The sequence below is a fragment of the Orcinus orca genome, chromosome 3, assembly GCF_937001465.1.
Source record: "Orcinus orca chromosome 3, mOrcOrc1.1, whole genome shotgun sequence".
Lineage (NCBI taxonomy): Eukaryota > Metazoa > Chordata > Mammalia > Artiodactyla > Delphinidae > Orcinus > Orcinus orca.
This window is the reverse complement of record NC_064561.1, coordinates 103,949,916-103,969,544: the sequence shown is the minus strand read 5'-3', so window position 1 is coordinate 103,969,544 and position 19,629 is coordinate 103,949,916.

Below are 19,629 nucleotides of genomic sequence, written 5' to 3'. Positions count from 1 at the left end.
GGATTTATCCTGTATGGGACTGTCTGTGCTTACTGGACTTGATTAACTATTTTCTTTCCCATATTAGGGAAGTTTTCAACTATAATCTCTTCAAATATTTTCTCAGTCCCTTTCTTTTCCTCTTCTTCTTCTGGAACCCCTATAATTCAAATGTTGGTGTGTTTAATGTTGTCCCAGAGGTCTCTGAGACTTTTCTCAGTTCTTTTCATTCTTTTTTCTTATTCTGCTCTGCAGTAGTTATTTGCACTATTTTTTCTTCCAGGTCACTTTTCCGTTCTTCTGCCTCAGTTATTCTGCTATTGATCCCATCTAGAGTATTTTTCATTTCATTTATTGTGTTGTTCATCACTGCTTGTTTCATCTTTAGTTCTTCTAGGTCCTTTTTAAATGTTTCTTGCATTTTCTCTATTCTATTTCCAAGATTTTGGATCATCTCTCCTATCATTATTCTGAATTCTTTTTCAGGTACACTGCCTATTTCCTCTTCATTTGTTAGGTCTGGTGGGTTTTTATCTTGCTCCTTCATCTGCTGTGTGTTTTTCTGTCTTCTCATTTTGTTTATCTTACTGTCTTTGGGGTCTCCCTTTTGCAGGCTGCTGGTTCGTCATTCCCATTGTTTTTGGTGTCTGTCCCCAGTGGCTAAAGTTGGTTCAGTGGGTTGTGTAGGCTTCCTGGTGGAGGGGACTAGTGCCTGTGTTATGGTGGATGAGGCTGGGTCTTGTCTTTCTGGTGGGAAGGTCCCTGTCTAGTGGTGTGTTTTGGGGTGTCTGTGGACTTATTATGATTTTAGGCAGCCTCTCTGCTAATGGGTGGGGGTTTGTTCCTGTCTTGCTAGTTGTTTGACATAGGGTGTCCAGCACTGTAGCTTGCCGGTCATTGAGTGAAGCTGGGTGCTGTTGTTGAAATGGAGATCTCTGGGAGATTTTCGCCATTTGATATTATGTGGTGCTGGGAGGTCTCTTTTGGACCAGTGTTCTGAAGTTGGCTCTCCCACCTCAGAGGCACAGCACTGACTCCGGGCTGCAGCACCAAGAGCCTTTCGTCCACATGGCTCAGAATGAAAGTGAGAAGAATTAGAAAGAAAAAGAGAAAGAAAGAAACGAAGAAAGAAAGAAAGAAAGAAAGAAAGAAAGAAAGAAAGAAAGAAAGAAAGAAAGAAAGAAAGGAAGGAAGGAAGGAAGGAAGGGAGGAAGAAAGAAAGAAAAGAGAGAGAGAAAGAAAAAAAGAAAGAAAGAAAGAAAAGAAAGGAAGGAAGGAAGGAGGAAAGAAAGTAAAGAAAGAAAGAGGAAAGAGGATAAAATGAAATAAAGTAAGATAAAATAGAATAAAGTTATTAAAATAAAAAATAATTATTAAGAAAATGATTTTTTAAAAAGAAAAAAAAAACGACGGATAGAACCCTATGACAAATGGTGACAGCAAAGCTATTCTTCACAGAGAAGCATACACATACACACTCACAAAAAGAGGAAAAGGGGAAAAAATAGTATATCTAGCTCTCAAAGTCCACCTCCTCAATTTGGGATGATTCGTTGTCTATTCATGTATTCCACAGATGCAGGGTACATCAGGTTGATTGTGGAGTTTTAATCTGCTGCTTCTGAGGCTGCTGGGAGAGATTTCCCTTTCTCTTCTTTGTTGGCACAGCTCCCAGGGCTCAGCTTTGGATTTGGCCCCGCCTCTGCGTGTAGGTCGCCAGAGAGTATCTGTTCTTCGCTCAGACAGGACGGGGTTAAAGGAGCAGCTGATTCGGAGGCTCTGGCTCACTCAGGCCGAGGGGAGGGAGGGGCACGGATGCAGGGTGAGCCTGCGGCTGCAGAGGCCAGCGGGACGTTGAACCAGCCTGAGGCGTGCCATGCTGCATTCTCCCGGGGAAGTTGTCCCTGTATCCCGGGACCCTGGCCGTGGCGGGCTGCACAGGCTCCCCGGAAGGGAGGTGTGGAGAGTGACTTGTGCTTGCACACAGGCTTCTTGGTGGCGGCAGCAGCAGCCTTAGCGTCTCATGCCCGTCTCTGGGGTCGGCGCTGTTAGCCGCGGCTCACGCCCGTCTCTGGAGCTCCTTTAAGCAGCAGAAAGCAGTGCAACTCCAGACGCTGTGCTCCAACCACGGCTCCGAGTAGGATGCCGAATGTACTTTTTTAAGGAGAAATCATTATATGTTTTCCTATTGGTCTCTGATTCAACTATTTGCAACCCCTCTCACTGGGTGAATGAATGTACCTTTGTTTTACTTCCTGACTCCTTAAAAAGAGCCATTTTTATATTTTCAGCCCTCACACTTAATGAAATATAGATAATACTAAATTAAATGTTTTTCTTCACATGTTGGTGGATTTTACGTTGAAATATTAGTTTCCTTTTGATTCCATTATACAGATTTGAGAACCCAGTATACTGAGGTATGGAATGGTTCTATAGACTCTTAGAATACTTTTTGCTATGTTATTTTTAATTCTGTAGATTCAGGGAAACCAAGATGCACCACCTTAGGAATGGGAATAGTCCCTTGGGTCATATTTTTAAACATAACCTTTCTTAACCTCTCCTCAAGACCACTCTATGAAGAATAAAACTATTGGGTCACTTCCAAGCCATTCTAAAATGGAATTGAACTGGGGCTTATTTCTCAAACAAAGGTGAGCTAGAACAAGGTCATTCTTGAAACATCAGAGTGGGTACCATTACTCTCAGCATTATTTTACAGGCCATATTTTTTAAACACTGATAGGGAGTTAAAAGAAATTTTAAAAGGTAGTTTTCCAGTTTCATGGTCATACTGCTCTCACCACTTGTCTTTGTACCAGAAACTGAAGTTTTTACAGAATGAAGTATGTGCAAACAATCTAAGAAAATGGCACAATAACAGAAAGACTATTTCAAATTTACCCTGATGGAGTTTTAAGCATTTCCCTTTTTTTCCCTCCTCTTTCCTAGTCTGGATATTCTCTGCACTTGGCTGCTTGACGCTGATCCTCTCGAGAGGTCAGCTGCTTACCCAAACACTGTAAGCCATTGTCCCCACACTTTAGCCGTCAGCCCCTTCCCTCCTCTGACACTTGAGCTTCCAACTGCCCTGCAGCCAGCATTCACCAGCCACAAAAAAATGACTCTCTCCTCAGATATGACAGGCAGAAAAGCTACGAATTACACTGAGTGCACTTTGGGTCTTTAGGGGAGAGCAAGGAGAATTCAAGTGGGCGGAAATCCTTCTTGCACTTTGCTCCTGACTTAGATGTCTGTTTATCCTTCTCATCTTCACAGCTGTTGCTTTTTTCAAGTAAATAGGTGTAAGAAAAATAGGGTGAATTAGATCCCAAAGGTTAAAATATTTTTCCTCATTGTAGTCTCTGTTTTCTTTTTCCTTGTCTATCAAATTTAAAACAAATTTACTGTGAAATAAAGTGGACCTCTGACAACACTCTGAAGTTTGGACTTTTTATTATTATTATATTTTCTTCTCCATTAGGGATGGCTCCTGTGTAACTATGCCTGCAGGGAAGAAGATACTGCTCAAGCAGGCATTGTTATTATTTGGGGTTATAATATATCCCTTTTATGGGTTATTTTGCATTTCTTTCCTGGAGATAATAGCCATATGACTTTGAAATATTCTTTACTAGAAGCTCCTATTTATTATACATGGTGAGAGGAAGAATTCTGCCTGCACTGGTCACTCTATTTATAACTGTGGTTACATTCACTCAGCAACTGTTTATTGGAAGGTTGGCTTAGTTTGCTGATATTTTCCCTTAATAATTTGGATGAGAATAATGGGAAGCATTAAATATGGAAGGGAAGGTAAGGTTTGGGATTACCCAGAGGAGTGTGAAATTTTATTGCATTTCTGTCTGACATTTCCTTATGTGCTACAGCATAGGAGAAAGCATAACAGACTTAAAGGTGCCATAGACCTGAGCATCAAGAGACAATTTTGACTTCCAGTCCTCCACTACCACACCCATGAGCAAGACATTTCATTTCTTCATACTTCAAACTCTTTGTCTATAACATAAATGAAGGGCTTGGCTATCTCCAAAGCCTTTCTCAGAAATAAACTTTGCCTCTAGGGTCAAACACTTAAATTGTGACAGATCCCTGCTCAGGGATATAAATGGATATATGGGGATATATATGGGAATATATTGCTCAGGAATATAAATGGATGGTATGGGTTAAATGACTGGAGTTATGATTTTCCATATCTCTAAACTACAGAATCCTATCTGGAAAAATAAATAAGATGCATCTGACATAAAGGTATGAATCATAGCTCCTGCCATCAGTACTATTTTTACATGAGATGGTTGAATTGAGTTGCCACCACCCAAAGGAGTCAGTCACCTGCCATATAAAGTTCAGTGGTGAGAGGGAAATGTAGTGTGCCACATGAAAATAAAGGAAGTGCTTTGAAAATAAACATTCGAATGACAAACTACCCTCAAGGCGGACAGATGGTTTTAAGCGTCAACTTGACTGAGCCACAGAGTGCCCAGATATTTGAACAGACATTATTCTCGTGCTCCTGTGAGGGTGTTTTTGGATGAGGTTAGCATCGACCACATCTAAAGGTAGACTGAGTAAGTAAATCGCCCTCCCCAGTGTGGGTGGACCACATCCAATCTATTGCTTGAATAGAACAAAACGTTTGATCCTTCCCTGAATAAAAGAGAATTCTTCCTTTCTGACTGCCTTCAAACTGGGACACCAGCCTTTTCCTGCTTTCAGACTCAGTCTGAAACATTGTCTCTTTCAAGATCTTGAGCCTGCTCTTCAGTCTGGAACTACGTCATCTGCTCTCCTGGGTCTCAGGCCTTTGGATTCAAGATTGGAACTACATCACTGGCTCTACTGACTCTGCACCTTGCTGACTCACCCTGCAGATGCTGGGACTTGACAGTCTCCATAATCATGTGAGGCAAATCCTTATAATAAATCTCTTTCTATATATTCTAATATATTCCATATTTTAGAATATATTATGCATATTATATATGTGATTGTATGTGTATTTGTATATATATAGTCTATCTATCTCTCCTATTGGTTCTGTTTCTCTGGAGAATTTTGACAAATATAATGGTTGAGGATAATATACACCAGAAAAAAGAAGACATTCATATATTTTTAAAACTCCTCTAGGGTTTACACATTGATATTAAGCACAAAAAGAACAAAGAGTTGGTACAGGTGACTTGATTCCTTATGAGAAACCTTTGGGCTTGCCTTATTTCTTCATAACTCAGGAAATAATATCTAAGAAAGACAGTAAATTAGTCTCTCACACAGGCAGTGTTGAGCCATTGTGTGGTCAATTTTCAGCTTAGCTATTGTATCATGACAAAAGGACAATACAGATTGATCATACCATTATCCCTCATTGTGAGCCTCCAGGCCGGATGGCCAATTTGGCATGACTATTCAGCTTGTCTTTAGAGTTTAAAGTATGTTAAGTGGCCTTACTGGGAAACACAACTGTACATGTGAATGAAAGTGAGTCAGAGGATATGAGTGGAAATATGTTTATCACTTCACTTTAGAAATCCTGAAAAGTATTCCAAATATATTAACTGCTCTCTGCCTTTTTCTGAAAGGTATGAGTAACTCAAGGTAAAAAGATTAAGGGATGAGGAAGGATTAGTTGGGAAAAAAAGAGACATTTTGCTACATCTGCTACAAAAAATTATTGAGTACATTTTCAATTGTTGAATAAGAAATAACATCACTATTCTCCATTGCTCCTGTGCAGAATGCTGATAGGGCTACAGGGTGAAAGGAAATACTGTGTTATATACTAATTCCCTACTAATGGATAGCTAAGTTGTTCAAAATTTCTATCAATGAAACCCCTAAAATTTCTGAAGAGGAACAAACCATGTTTTCTCATGTTAAATGGGTGGCTCTAGACTACAGACTAGTCAGCAAATCAGACCAACTAGAGGCTGTATGTTTCATGTCAAGAGTGAAATGCTGAATATCTGTAATGTTTTGCCGGCACAACACTGTCACAGAACAGTAGGAAATAAGCTCTTGGCTTAAAATACACTCCAGAAATAATTAGCTTGGAATACTTATCTTTTGGAAAGGGATCCTGAACCACTGATAGACAGAGATAAGAATCAACCCTTGGAAAACAAAAAAGTAAAGAGATGGATATCTATTATAATTTCAGAACCATTATGCATCAAGGACTAAGAACAGCTATAGCAGCAGCCACACAGGCAGCAGAACGAGAAAGTCCAGTGTAAAGGATAGGTCCCCAGCACAAATTGTTGTTCCCCTGTTGTGAAGCAGTAACATCTAAGATAGCTGCTGCCGCCTGGTAGAGAATGGTAAAACTGTCCCCTGAGAATCCATGTTCAAGACAGTCATACTTCTTCTAATTAATATCAATCAATCAATCATCAATCAATCTTTTGTTCACTAGGGGGACTGTCAAGCCAGGCAAGTGGGATGTGATGCATCATTCAGGAAAATGTGACCCCAGCTGTCATGACAGCCCTTGGGCAGCTGGTACACTCTGGAAACATGCTGTGACACTGTCACCAGGAATTCAGTATAAGCGAAGAAGTATTTCCTGGAAAATGTGGATACACACAGTTAAGTGGAAAGGAGCAGATTCAGCCCAAGAGCAATGCACAAACCTGGAACTAATGATCTTTTTAGGTTAAAACATAGGATGTAATGGCCAGTGTTAGTTGGATCACATGGTGCAGCTCCTCGACTGTGGCAGACCCTGGCACAGGGACCTGCTCACTCACTCAGTGAATCCCAGTACTGCTGAGACAAGAGCTACCTGAGCTCCGTCCATTTTATCACAGGACACCACATATGGTACCACTTTGTAATTTGTATTTGTTAGAATCATATTCTTTCTTGTCTAGCTTACTTGATAAGTAGTTAAGCATTTGCCAAGAACTTGTGAGCACAAAAATCAGTGCAAGGATATTCACAGGATTTCAAAGGATTACCACGCAGATCAATTATCAATCACAAAGGGGAAAACTCCGATAACACTCAGTGGATAACAGTGATCCAATTTTGCATTGTCTCACAAACAATAACACAAATAGATAAACTGACTTTGTTTACAGTGATGTGGTGCTACGGAAAATTCCTATCATCATCTGTTTAGTATTCTCCTCAAAAGGTTTAAAATAGAATTTAAATATGAGAAACAATCAAATACAGATCGTTAAATATCCTGCAATTGTCCTAAACAATCAGACAAATCTAGAATGTGGGACATCCTACAATGCAATTGGCCTAAATTTTTTTAAATTATCAATGTAATGAAGGAAATAAAAGTGGGAGAACTCCTGTAGATCAAAGAAGAATAAAGAGGGATTGGACCTTGCTGCAGCAGCAGAGGATGCCATTTCCTTCCTGCTGTCCTCTCCGGCATAGAACTTCTGCCTTAAAACAAAACTGAGGATGTAAGCCTGGGACACAGCAACTCAGATAATTCTGAGAGACTGCTCTAAAAAGGATCATAGTGCTCCAGCTGGGTGTCAAGCCTGTGCCTCTGAGGGGGGAGAGCCAAGATCAGAGACCTCCCATCTCCATGTAATATCAAACAGTGAAAGCTCTCCCAGAGATCTCCATCTCAATGCTAAGACCCAGCTCCACTCAACGACCAGCAAGCTACAGTGCTGGACACCCTATGACAAACAACTAGCAAGACAGGAACACAACCCCACCCATTATCAGAGGGCTGCCTAAAATCATAATAAGGTCAAAGACACCTCAAAACACACCACTGTATGCAGTCCTGCCCACCAGAAAGACAAGATCATACACCAGAACACAGGCACCAGTCCCCTCCACCAGGAAGCCTACACAACCCACTGAACCAACCTTAGCCACTAGGGGCAGACACCAAAAACAACAGGAACTACGAACCTGCAGCCTGCAAAAAGGAGACCCCAAACACAGTAAGTTAAGCAAAATGAGAAGACAGAGAAATACGCAGCAGATGAAGAAACAAGATAAAAAACCCACCAGACCAAACACCTGAAGAGGAAATAGGCAGTCTACCCGAAAAAGAATTCAGAGTAATGATAGTAATGATGATCCAAAATCTTGGAAACAGGATGGAGAAAAGAAAAGAAATGTTTAACAAGGACCTAGAAGAACTAAACAGCAAACAAACAATGATGAACAACACGATAAATGAAAATAAAAATTCTCTAGTAGGAATCAATATCAGAATAACTGAGGCAGAAGAACAGGAAGATAAAATAGTAGAAATAACTACTGCAGAGCAGAATAAAGAATGAAAAGAATTGAGGACAGTCTCAGAGACCTCTGGGACAACATTAAATGCACCAAGATTGGAATTATAGGGGTTCCAGAAGAAGAGAAAAAGATAGGGACTGAGAAAATATGTGAAGAGACTATAGGTGAAAACTTCCCTAATCTGGGGAAGAAAACAGTCAGTCAAGTCCAGGAAGCACAGAAAGTCCCATACAGGATAAATCCAAGGAGAAACAAGCCAAGACACATAATAATCAAACTATAAAAAATTAAATACAAAGAAAAATATTAAAAGCAGTGAGGGAAAAAAAACAAATAACATACAAGGGAATCCCCATAAGGTTAACAGCTGATCTTTCAGCAGAAACTCTGCAAGCAAGAGGGAGTGGCAGGCCAAATTTAAAGTGATGAAAGGGAAAAACTTACAACCAAGATTACTCTACCCAGCAAGGTTCTCATTCAGATTCGCCGGAGAAATTAAAACCTTTACAGACGAGCAAAAGCTAAGAAAATTCAGCAACACCAAACCAGCTTTACAACAAATGCTAAAGGAACTTCTCTAGGGACGAAACACAAGAGAAGGAAAAGACCTACAATTACAAACCCAAAACAATTAAGAAAATGGTAATAGGAACATACATATCGATAATTACCTTAAATGTAAATGGATTAAATCCTCCAACCAAAGACATAGACTGGCTGAATGGATACAAAAACAAGACCCATTTATATACTGTCTACAAGAGACCAACTTCAGACCTAGGGAAACATACAGACTGAAAGTAACAGAATGGAAAAAGATATTCCATGCAAATGGAAATCAAAAGAAAGTTGGAGTAGCAATTCTCATATCAGACAAAATAGACTTTAAAATAAAGACTATTACAAGAAACAAAAAAGGACACTACATAATGATCAAGGGATCAATCCAAGAGGAAGATACAACAATTGTACATATTTATGCACCCAACAGAGGAGCACCACAGTACCTCAGGCAAATGCTAACAGCGATAAAAGAGGGAATTGACAGCAACACAATCAGAGTAGGAGACTTTAATACCCCACTTTCACCAATGGACAGATCATCCAAAATGAAAATAAATAAGAAAACACAAACTTTAAATAATACATTAAACAAGACGGACTTAATTGATAATTATAGGACAGTCCATCCAAAAACAACAGAATATACTTTCTTCTCAAGTGCTCATGGAATATTCTCCAGGATACATCACATCTTGGGTCACAACTCAAGCCTTGGTAAATTTAAGAAAATTGAAATCATATCAGGTATCTATTCTGAGCACAACGCTATAAGATTAGATATCAATTACAGGAAAAGATCTGTAAAAAATACAAACACATGGAGGCTAAACAATACATTACTTAATAACAACAGATTACAGAAGAAATCAAAGAGGAAATTTAAAAATACCTAGAAACAAATGACAATGAAAACACGATGACCCAAAACCTATGGGATGCAGCAAAAGCAGTTCTAAGAGGGAAGTTTATAGCAGTACAATCCTACCTCAAAAAACAAGAAATATCTCAAATAAACAACCTAACCTTGCACCTACAGCAATTAGAGAAAGTAGAACAAAAAAACCCCAAAGTTAGCAGAAGGAAAGAAATCATAAAGATCAGATCAGAAATAAATGAAAAAGAAATGAAGGAAACGATAGCAAAGATCATTAAAACTAAAAGCTGGATCTTTAAGAAGAAAATAAAATTGATAAACCATTAGCCAGACTCATCAAGAAAAAAAGGGAGAAGACTCAAATCAATAGAATTAGAAATGAAAAAGGGGAAGTAACAACTGACACTGCAAATACAAAGATCATGAGGAATTACAACAAACAATTATATGCCAATAAAATGGACAACCTGGAAGAAATGGACAAATTCTTAGAAAAGCAGAACCTTCTGAGACTGAACCAGAAAGAAATAGAAAATATGAACAGACCAATCACAAGCACTGAAATTGAGACTGTGATTAAAAATCTCCCAACAAACAAAAGCCCAGGACCAGATGGCTTCACAGGCAACTTCTATCAAACATTTAGAGAAGAGCTAACACCTATGCTTCTCAGACTCCTCCAAAATATAGCAGAGAGAGGAACACTCCCAAACTCATTCTATGAGGCCACCATTACCCTGATACCAAAACGAGACAAAGATGTCACAAAGAAAGAAAATGACAGGCCAGTATCACTGATGAACATAGATGCAAAAATCCTCAACAAAATACTAGCAAACAGAATCGAACAGTACATTAAAAGGATCATACACCATGATCAAGTGGGGTTTATCCCAGGAATGCAAGGATTCTTCAATATATGCAAATCAATCAATGTAATAAACCACATTAACAAATTGAATGATAAACACCATATGATCATCTCAATAGAAGCAGAAAAAGCTTTTGACAAAATTCAACACCCATTTATGATAAAATCCTCCAGAAAGTAGGCATAGAGGTAACTTACATCAACATAATAAAGGCCATATATGACAAACCCACAGCCAACATCATTCTCAATAGTGAAAAACTGAAACCTTTTCCACTAAGATCAGGAACAAGACATTGTTGCCCACTCTCACTACTATTATTCAACATTATTTTGGATGTTTTAGCCACAGCAATCGGAGAAGAAAAAGAAATAAAAGGAATCCAAATTGGAAAAGAAGAAGTAAAGCTGTCACTGTTTGCAGATGACACGATACTATACATAGAGAATCCTAAAGATGCTACCAGAAAACTACTAGATAGAGCTAATCAATGAATTTGGTAAAGTAGCAGGATACAAAATTAATGCACAGAAATCTCTTGCATTCTTATACACTAAGGATGAAAAATCTGAAAGAGAAATTAAGGAAACACTCCCATTTACCATTGCAACAATAAGAATAAAATACCTAGCAATAAACCTACCTAAGGAGACAAAAGACCTGTACGCAGAAAACTATAAGACGCTGATGAAGGAAATTAAAGATGATACCAACAGATGGAGAGATATACCATGTTCTTGGATTGGAAGAATCAACATTGTGAAAATGACTATACTACCAAAAGCAATCTACAGATTCAATGTAATCCCTGTCAAACTACCAATGGCATTATTCACAGAACTAGAACAAAGAATTTCACATTGTGTATGGAAACACAAAAGACCCTTAATAGCCAAAGCAATCTTGAGAAAGAAAAACGGAGCTGGAAGAATCAGGCTCCTGGACTTTGGACTATACTACAAAGCTACAATAATCAAGACAGTATGGTACTGGCACAAAACCAGAAACATAGATCAATGGAACAGGATAGAAATCCCAGAGATAAACCCACACACATATGTTCATCTTATTTTTGATAAAAGAGGCAAGAATATACAATGGAGAAAAGACAGCCTCTTCAATAAGTGGTGCTGGGATAACTGGACAGCTACATGTAAAAGAACGGAATTAGAACACTGCCTAACACCATACACAAAAAGAAACTCAAAGTGGATTAAAGACCTAAATATAAGGCCAGACACTGTCAAACTCTTAGAGGAAAACATAGGCAGAATACTGTATGCAATAAATCACAGCAAGATCCTTTTTGATCCACCTCTCAGAGCTGTGGAAATAAAAACAAGAATAAATAAGACTAATGAAACTTGAAAGCTTTTGCACAGCAAAGTAAACTATAAACAAGATGAAAGGACAACTCTCAGAATGGGAGAATATATTTGCAAATGAAGCAACTGAAAAAGGATTAATCTCCAAAATCTACAAGCAGCTCATGCAGCTCAATATCAAAAAAACAAACAACCCAGTCCAAAAATGCGCAGAAGAGCTAAATACACATTTCTCCAAAGAAGATATACAGATTGCCAACAAACACATGAAAGGATGCTCAACATCACTTATCATTAGAGAAATGCAAATCAAAACTACAGTGAGGTATAACCTCACACCATTCAGAATGGCCATCATCAAAAAATTAACAAGCCAGAAATGCTGGAGAGGGTGTGGAGAAAAGGGAACCCTCTTGCACTGTTGGTGGGAATGTAAATTGATACAGCCACTATGGAGAACAGTATGGAGGTTCCTTAGAAAACTACAAATAGAACTATCATACCACCCAGAAATCCCACTACTGGGCATATACCCTGAGAAAACCATAATTCAAAAAGTGTCATGTACCACAATGTTCATTGCAGCTCTATTTACAATAGTCAGGACATGGAAACAACCTAAGTGTCCATCGACAGATGAATGGATAAAGAAGATGTGGCACATATATACAATGGAATGTTACTCAGCTATGAAAAGAAACGAAATTGAGTTATTTGTAGTGAGGTGGATGTTCGTAGAGTGTGTCATACCGAGTGAAGTCAGTCAGAAAGAGAAAAACAAATACCGTATGCTAACAAATATATATTGAATCTAAAAAAAAAAAAAGTCTGGCTCTTAAGAACCTAGTGGCAGGACAGGAATAAAGCCGTAGATATAGAGAATGGACTTGAGGACACGGGGAGGGGGAAGGGTAAGCTGGGACGAAGTTAGAGAGTGGCATGGACATATATACACTACCAAACGTAAAATAGATAGCTAGTGGGAAGCAGCCGCATAGCACAGGGAGATCAGCTTGCTGCTTTGTGACCACCTAGAGGGGTGGGATAGGGAGAGTGGGAGGGAAATGTAAGAGGGAGGAGATATGGGGATATATGTATAGCTGATTCACTTCGTTATAAAGCAGTAACTAACACACCATTGTAAAGCAATTATACTCCAATAACGATGTTAAAGGGAAAAAAAAAGAGGACTAAAGAAACTTGACCATCAGGTAAAATGCATGATGTTTTTTACTTGAATGAAAAGTTAAAAAAACTATAAAGTTATCTGGGGGATAATTGGATACACTTGAGTATGGAAGTTAGAAAATATTCTTGAACAATATTAAATTTATGGTGTGTGAGATCGGGTAACATGAAAAAAGACCCAGCTGCAATGCAGTCAGAAGAAATACAGTCATAGGAGTTGGTGGTCAAACACATTATGACCACAGACTTCTTCGGTGAAACATATAACATTTACTTAGAATGAGACACAAAATTTTTAAAATTATAAACTTAAACAAATGAAATTAATCATTGTCTTAAATGAAATTACCTTGAAATGATGGAGTAGGAAAATTTGAGGGGAATATACTAAGGAACAGCATCTGTAAGTGTAGGGGGGTGGGTACAGCAGGATTAGTAAGAGAAAGTCTGAAATGTGGTGCATTCACAACAGAGAACCCAGCAGAGTCGACCTAGAGCTCTGGAACTAGAATTGGCCCCATGTCAGGCAAGGGGCAAGGGAGACAGGTACCCTGCTAATCACCTGATCTGGGATGTGGGCTGCCCTCAGAAGTGGGCATAATCTTGGTAGAGTAGCCTGCTTCAGGCAGAGCAATTCCTGGAAGGTGCTGCAGGTATGAGCCAACAGCAACCACTACTCCCAGCAGCTGGAAAAATGAGGACATCTCTTCTGAAAGAGGGATCTGGGAATTGTACCTCCATGTACATTACAACCCAAAACAACACAAAATTCAGAGGGGGAACTAATATACTTTCTATTAATTGACACTTTTATAATACAATGTTTTCCTTTAATTTTTTGGTTGCACACATTTTGAATATCTATTTGCCAACAATTTATAATATTATTTTCCTTAGGGACAGGAGAAGGATAATTTGGTTTTACCTTTAGAAGGACTGTTGACATACAGTTTCACTACATATATACATATATGTATATATTTTAATTTAGAAAACTATTTTAAAATTTGGACAAATCTCTATCAAGTTCCTTTCATATATGAACTCTAAAATTTTAGGTATCTCAAGGTATCTTGCACAGTGATTAAGATTAAATGTGGTTTGTAATGATGATGCTTATTCATCAATTAGTATTCATATATCACTTGTAGTGAAGGTTATGCGTTCTAAGTTGGGCTCTGCACTTTTATTTCAGGACACAAAGGAATTGGCACAGTGGTGGTAGGAATATTCTGGAAGCCATTCTGACACTGGGATGAGCAATCACTTAACTATAAATGGAAATGATTGCAAACCAAAGATATATACATCTTACTAAACCCAAATTAAACAGATCTTAATTGCATCTCCATAATGCCTGCAGTCACTCAGAGGCAGCCCACACTGGGGCTGGTGCAAGTGAGGGTTCCGAGTCTGAAGCTTCTGTAGCTTCAAGGTAAAACTTCTTCTACCCCCTGGATTCATAACTTTCTGAGGCTTTCGTTACTTCATTGTCCCTCTACCCTATGGTGCTTACTGCTGCACTTCACACACAGTCAACCGACAAAGTGAGCAAACTACTGAGGAACAACAGAATCCTGGGTTACAAACTCAGTGATAACAAGCGAAATATGAGGATGTAAAGTTTCTCAGGTCAGCTTGACTGGAGCTAAAGCATTACTCAGGTTCAATCAGGCATTCCCAGCCCATGGCCATTTCTCCAGCTCTTCCTAAAAACCCAAGTTTCTGTCCTATGTCCTTTTCAGTTAGGTCACAGTTATACTCTTCCTCCAGAACTGTTGCTGTTTCTTTGGATTCAGTTACTGTCTAAGGAAACAGAGCATTGTCCTCTCTGTTTCTCCTTAAGTTCCTCTGGGTTTCACGATAAAATTGTATTCTCAAAGCCACCTGAACTGTCACTCCACAGCATCTCTGCACTTCTCAGAGTTCTCAGGACTGGCTGCTGTACCTTTTGGGAACACCATATCTCCTGCTCACCTCCCTTGAGTGTTATCTGAATACACATAGTCTTTCTCTTTAGTCAATTCTTCTAAAAGTACCAAATAGTTTCAGAACTCAGACCTCTAATGTCCATTAAGTATAACTATAATAAAACCTATAAGAATCAATCACCAAGATTCCAGGGAGAATCTAGGAGTTGCTGCAAGCAAAGAGATCTAACTGTGAAATACATCCCTTTTAGAATTATGCTTAGAGTCAGATGGCTGTAAGAAATTTAGTAAATTAACATCTCTAAAAGCTTTAACAGTAGAGAATTAAAAAAATAATTCTACTTTATTCAAGACCCATCAAATTTGAATTCTGTATCAGACACTCAGAATAATGACACTTTCGAGGGTAATGTTTACCAGGATGCAGGTGTTCAATGCACTTCTTTTGCTCACTACAGTGAGATCTTGTGTGACAACATTTTAACATTCTTCCCTTTTGAATCAATGAATATTATTAACATAAGATTATTAATGAGCTAGATTATTAACTGACTCATTCCTTCCTCCTCTTCTATTCTTTTAGTTTGCTATTTTTTACCCAATTCCATTTCACATCCATCTTATATCCCTCAGATGTAAGCATCAGAGAACTGGATGTAGGTTATTTTCAGTGAAGCGTCTTTAGCTCTGAAATTTCTTACCTGCAGTGACATTGTGAGGTCCCATTATGCCCATCTTTCTTAAGGGTACATGCAACGACAATACCTTTCATTTGGTGACCAGGTACAGAAAACAACTGAAAGAGAAGAAATTTTAAAAACCTATTTTATGCTGCTTTAATTAAAACTATGATTTTTTCTGAGTTATTTTAATTTTAATACTGTTACCATGAGGCAGATTGTGGGGAAAAATGAAAATTTAAAATAAAAATAGATATTATCTGGTCTTTTTGTGATTTTGAATCCTTCCACCACACATCAGCATCACTGACACAAGATGTTCCTTCAGCCCCCTTTTAATTTTTTTTTTAAAGTTCTTATTCATATATGGAGGGTGGGGACTATTCTAGCAAACCTAATACAGTATTTACAAAATAAAGAATACTAGAATTGTTGTTACTGAAATGATAAGCCCTATGGCAAGTTTAAAAGTTCTTCAAAAATAATTTAATTATTAAGTTATGGACTTAATCAATTAAAAATGAACTAAAGTCAATTAATTGCTGTCTCTTCTATTCTTTCCTCACCTTACCCTAAATCCCCATATGGTGCCAATTAAAATCCTTGGGACAAGCCAAAGAGGTAGGAAAACTGCTGAGTTACCCTGTGTTCACCTGGGGGAAGGCAAGGGAAAGAAAGGAGGAAACTGCCAACTTTCCCTACTCTCCTCACAGCCCCTCACTGATTAGGATTCCTCAAGGGCAAGAACATTTAATGGACCTCAGTGTTTAATGTCTGTCTGTTGCTTTCTCAGAATTCAGTCTATTAAGAGTTGCTCCTCTGTCACTTAGCTTTAGAGGTAAAGTAAGAAATGCTTCCTTTTGAGAACTTAGCAGTTACTAGAGAGTCAACTTGTGTTGAGGCTCTTGGGTAGGAGATGTTAGTTTCAAAGGCAGGAAAAACTGTGTCTCTTTCTTCCTCAACATGCTTAACATTGGGTCATTTTTCCTTGGACCAGTTTTCCTTGTGACCAGCATTTGGCTAATGGTAGGCTGGTAAATTTGTAGCAACTGGGCTTCCCTTAGCACAGGGGTCCCCAACCCCTGGGCCACAAACCAGGCCTGTTAGGAACCGGACCGCACAGCAGGAGGTGAGCAGCAGGTGAGGAAACAAAGCTTCATTTGTATTTACAGCTGCTCCCCATCGCTCGCATTACCACCTGAGCTCCTTCTCCTGTCAGCATTATGGTGAGTTGTATAATTATTTCATTATTTATTACAATGTGATAATAATAGAAATAAAGTGCACAATAAATGTAATGTGCTGGAATCATCCCGAAACCATCCCTGTCCTCCCCCCTCTCCCATCTGTGGAAAAACTGTCTTCCACAAAACCGGTCCATGGTGCCAAAAAGGTTGGGAACCACTGCCCTAGCACATCCCTCTCTCCACACCCAAAAGCCCTAATTAGTAGTGTTTTCATGGTGTAAACCTTCCCACTATGGCTGATTTCAAGCTACAATGCTTGATGCTACTGAACCCAGAGTTGGAAAGAGACTCTCCTCTTTCCAAGTTTCCAAGTTGACACATTCAACTCTCCTCTGCCAGTATAAGTTAGCCCCAGAATACCATGGGTTTTGACCCTTGAGGAGAAAGAAGCATGGAAGCCCCTTATATGTTTCTATTACCTAACCCTGTGAAGCCAACTGAGTCTCCTACTATAGAAGTCTTATTAGAAATCCACATCACTGCAAATCAAAGGAAATTCACATTCTAATAAGTAATAGAACCAGAAGTTGTAGTTAAATCAGTTCATGAGATCTGTTTACTTGGTCGTCTTTTTAAATTCTCCTTGTGGTTCTATAGAAAGAACGTATAGTTAAAAGGGAAGTTACGTTTGGTATGACTGAGGAAAAGATCTGCTGCCATACAAGAAGACACATTCTAAAAAAGTTATTTCTTTTTTCTCCTTCACAATTCCTTTAAATGTTTCACATTAAATACCTTAGTTAATTATAGTTGTCATGTTTGAAGCTTTATGTCAGAGACCTTAGGAAGAGGCTTTAGAGGATGAGGCAATGCTGAATAAAACTTCAAAAACTCTACAACCGTTATAGTTATACAACTATTTTGTTTAAATCTTCACCATCATGACATACTGTTGAGTTCAACAATTTTACAGAGGTGGTAAATGATTTTCAATGATTTTCCCCAACTCACAAAATCATTATTAAAGGTTAGGGCTAGAATGCAGATCTATGGACTTCCAGCCTAGGTTGCCTGCACTAGTCTTCACTCCCTCTTTTAAATATTAAAATAAAATTCTAATGTTCTGTTTATTTGAGTGAGTGCTCTATAAACTAAAGCTCTCTAATTTACCTTTTGTCTCAATTCATTATTGGATTTTGAGCCTGTTTTCGTCACCTCTAGTATACCATTACCTATTCAGAAACTTTACCTTACTTTTGGTATGGCATATAATATTCCTAGATGATTATAAGGCACATCAAGGAAAATAGTACATGTAATTTAACTAAGAAGAAAATTAAAATCATCAATTTTTTTCTTATTAAAATTAATAGACATTAGTCATGCATATATGCTCAATTCCTTTCTTTCCAGATTTTTTAATCAAATTTCTGTCATGTTTAGCAATTCACACTGATTATTAAGGTGGCCAAAATCAACAGATTAGCTGTATTTGGCTTACCTTTATTTTACAGATATAATGTTAGTCTTTATGTCACTGCATATGAACATAGTATATGGATGGATAATTACAAACTAAAAATTACTCAATAGCTTCTAATGATGTCTGTAGAACTATTATAGTTAATTATCTTGGTGACTAATTTCAGGGTCACTGTTTCACAATTTCTTAGATAATTTTTATTACAGAAAAAAACTGCAAAAAATTCTAGGAGTTTTTTAAAATAAAGTAATGTTTAAACTTTGCAAAATAAAAGTGACTAATTAGGTCATGATATTATACAATATTCGATCCCCCAAAATATATTTACATATTTTCCAAAAATGTGTTTCTCTTTTTCCCTCAACCTTGCTCTCCTGTAAAAGAGAATTTGAAAGATACTGAAATCTTTCATGTAATTCTCTTTTATGCTATTAAATAATAAGTATCAGAATGATTATAAAGATTTGAGAAGATATCATAGATCCTCTTTCCTCTTATATTTTCCATTTCTTTTTTCAGTTAAACTGCTAAAACAGTCTTTCACAGACATTAGTTTTATGATAAATGTATCCAAACCATCTCACACTCTGAACTGCTACCATCAAAATACAGCTGAACACTTTTTTTGCTTGAGAGTTGGGCATCATGGTTCTCCTCTTCAGAAAAGTGTTATTTGATATTTAATACTTATGTCCAGCAGAAAATACTCTGAGGTCTGTTAATAACATCAATTTTATAGTACATGTACATTTTCCAATGAGTTTCCTATCCAGTTATATTAAGCCATCAAAGAAGCAATTTAAGGTAGAATAAAAGTTTTTTGTGAATATTTTATGAGGACACTGAGCAAGAGAAGTTAAAGTTGAAATACAGAAAACTGCAAGAAATTCAGAAAATATTTATAGGTAAAAAGATACCTAAGTTTTAACTAAATGCATGAGTACTCTTTAGAGTATATATGCCATTTAGAACTTTTAAATCACCACTCTATTGATTTCCTTAGATACCACCTCCACTGATAAATCTGATTTTAAATTGCATTGAAGGAGTTATGTCTGTGAAAATGGTAGAGTAAGAAACTCTGAAAATTGTTTCTTTCATAAAAGTAATGATGAAACTGACAAAACTTGTTAGAATCAACTTTTTCAAAATTCTGGATATTAATTGAAAGCTTATTTTTGGATTCTATTCCATTTCCTTGAACTTTCTATCCATCCTGAGCTGGTAGCCTACCACTTAACTATTGTAGCTGTAGAATACATTTTGATACCTAACATGGCATATCTCACC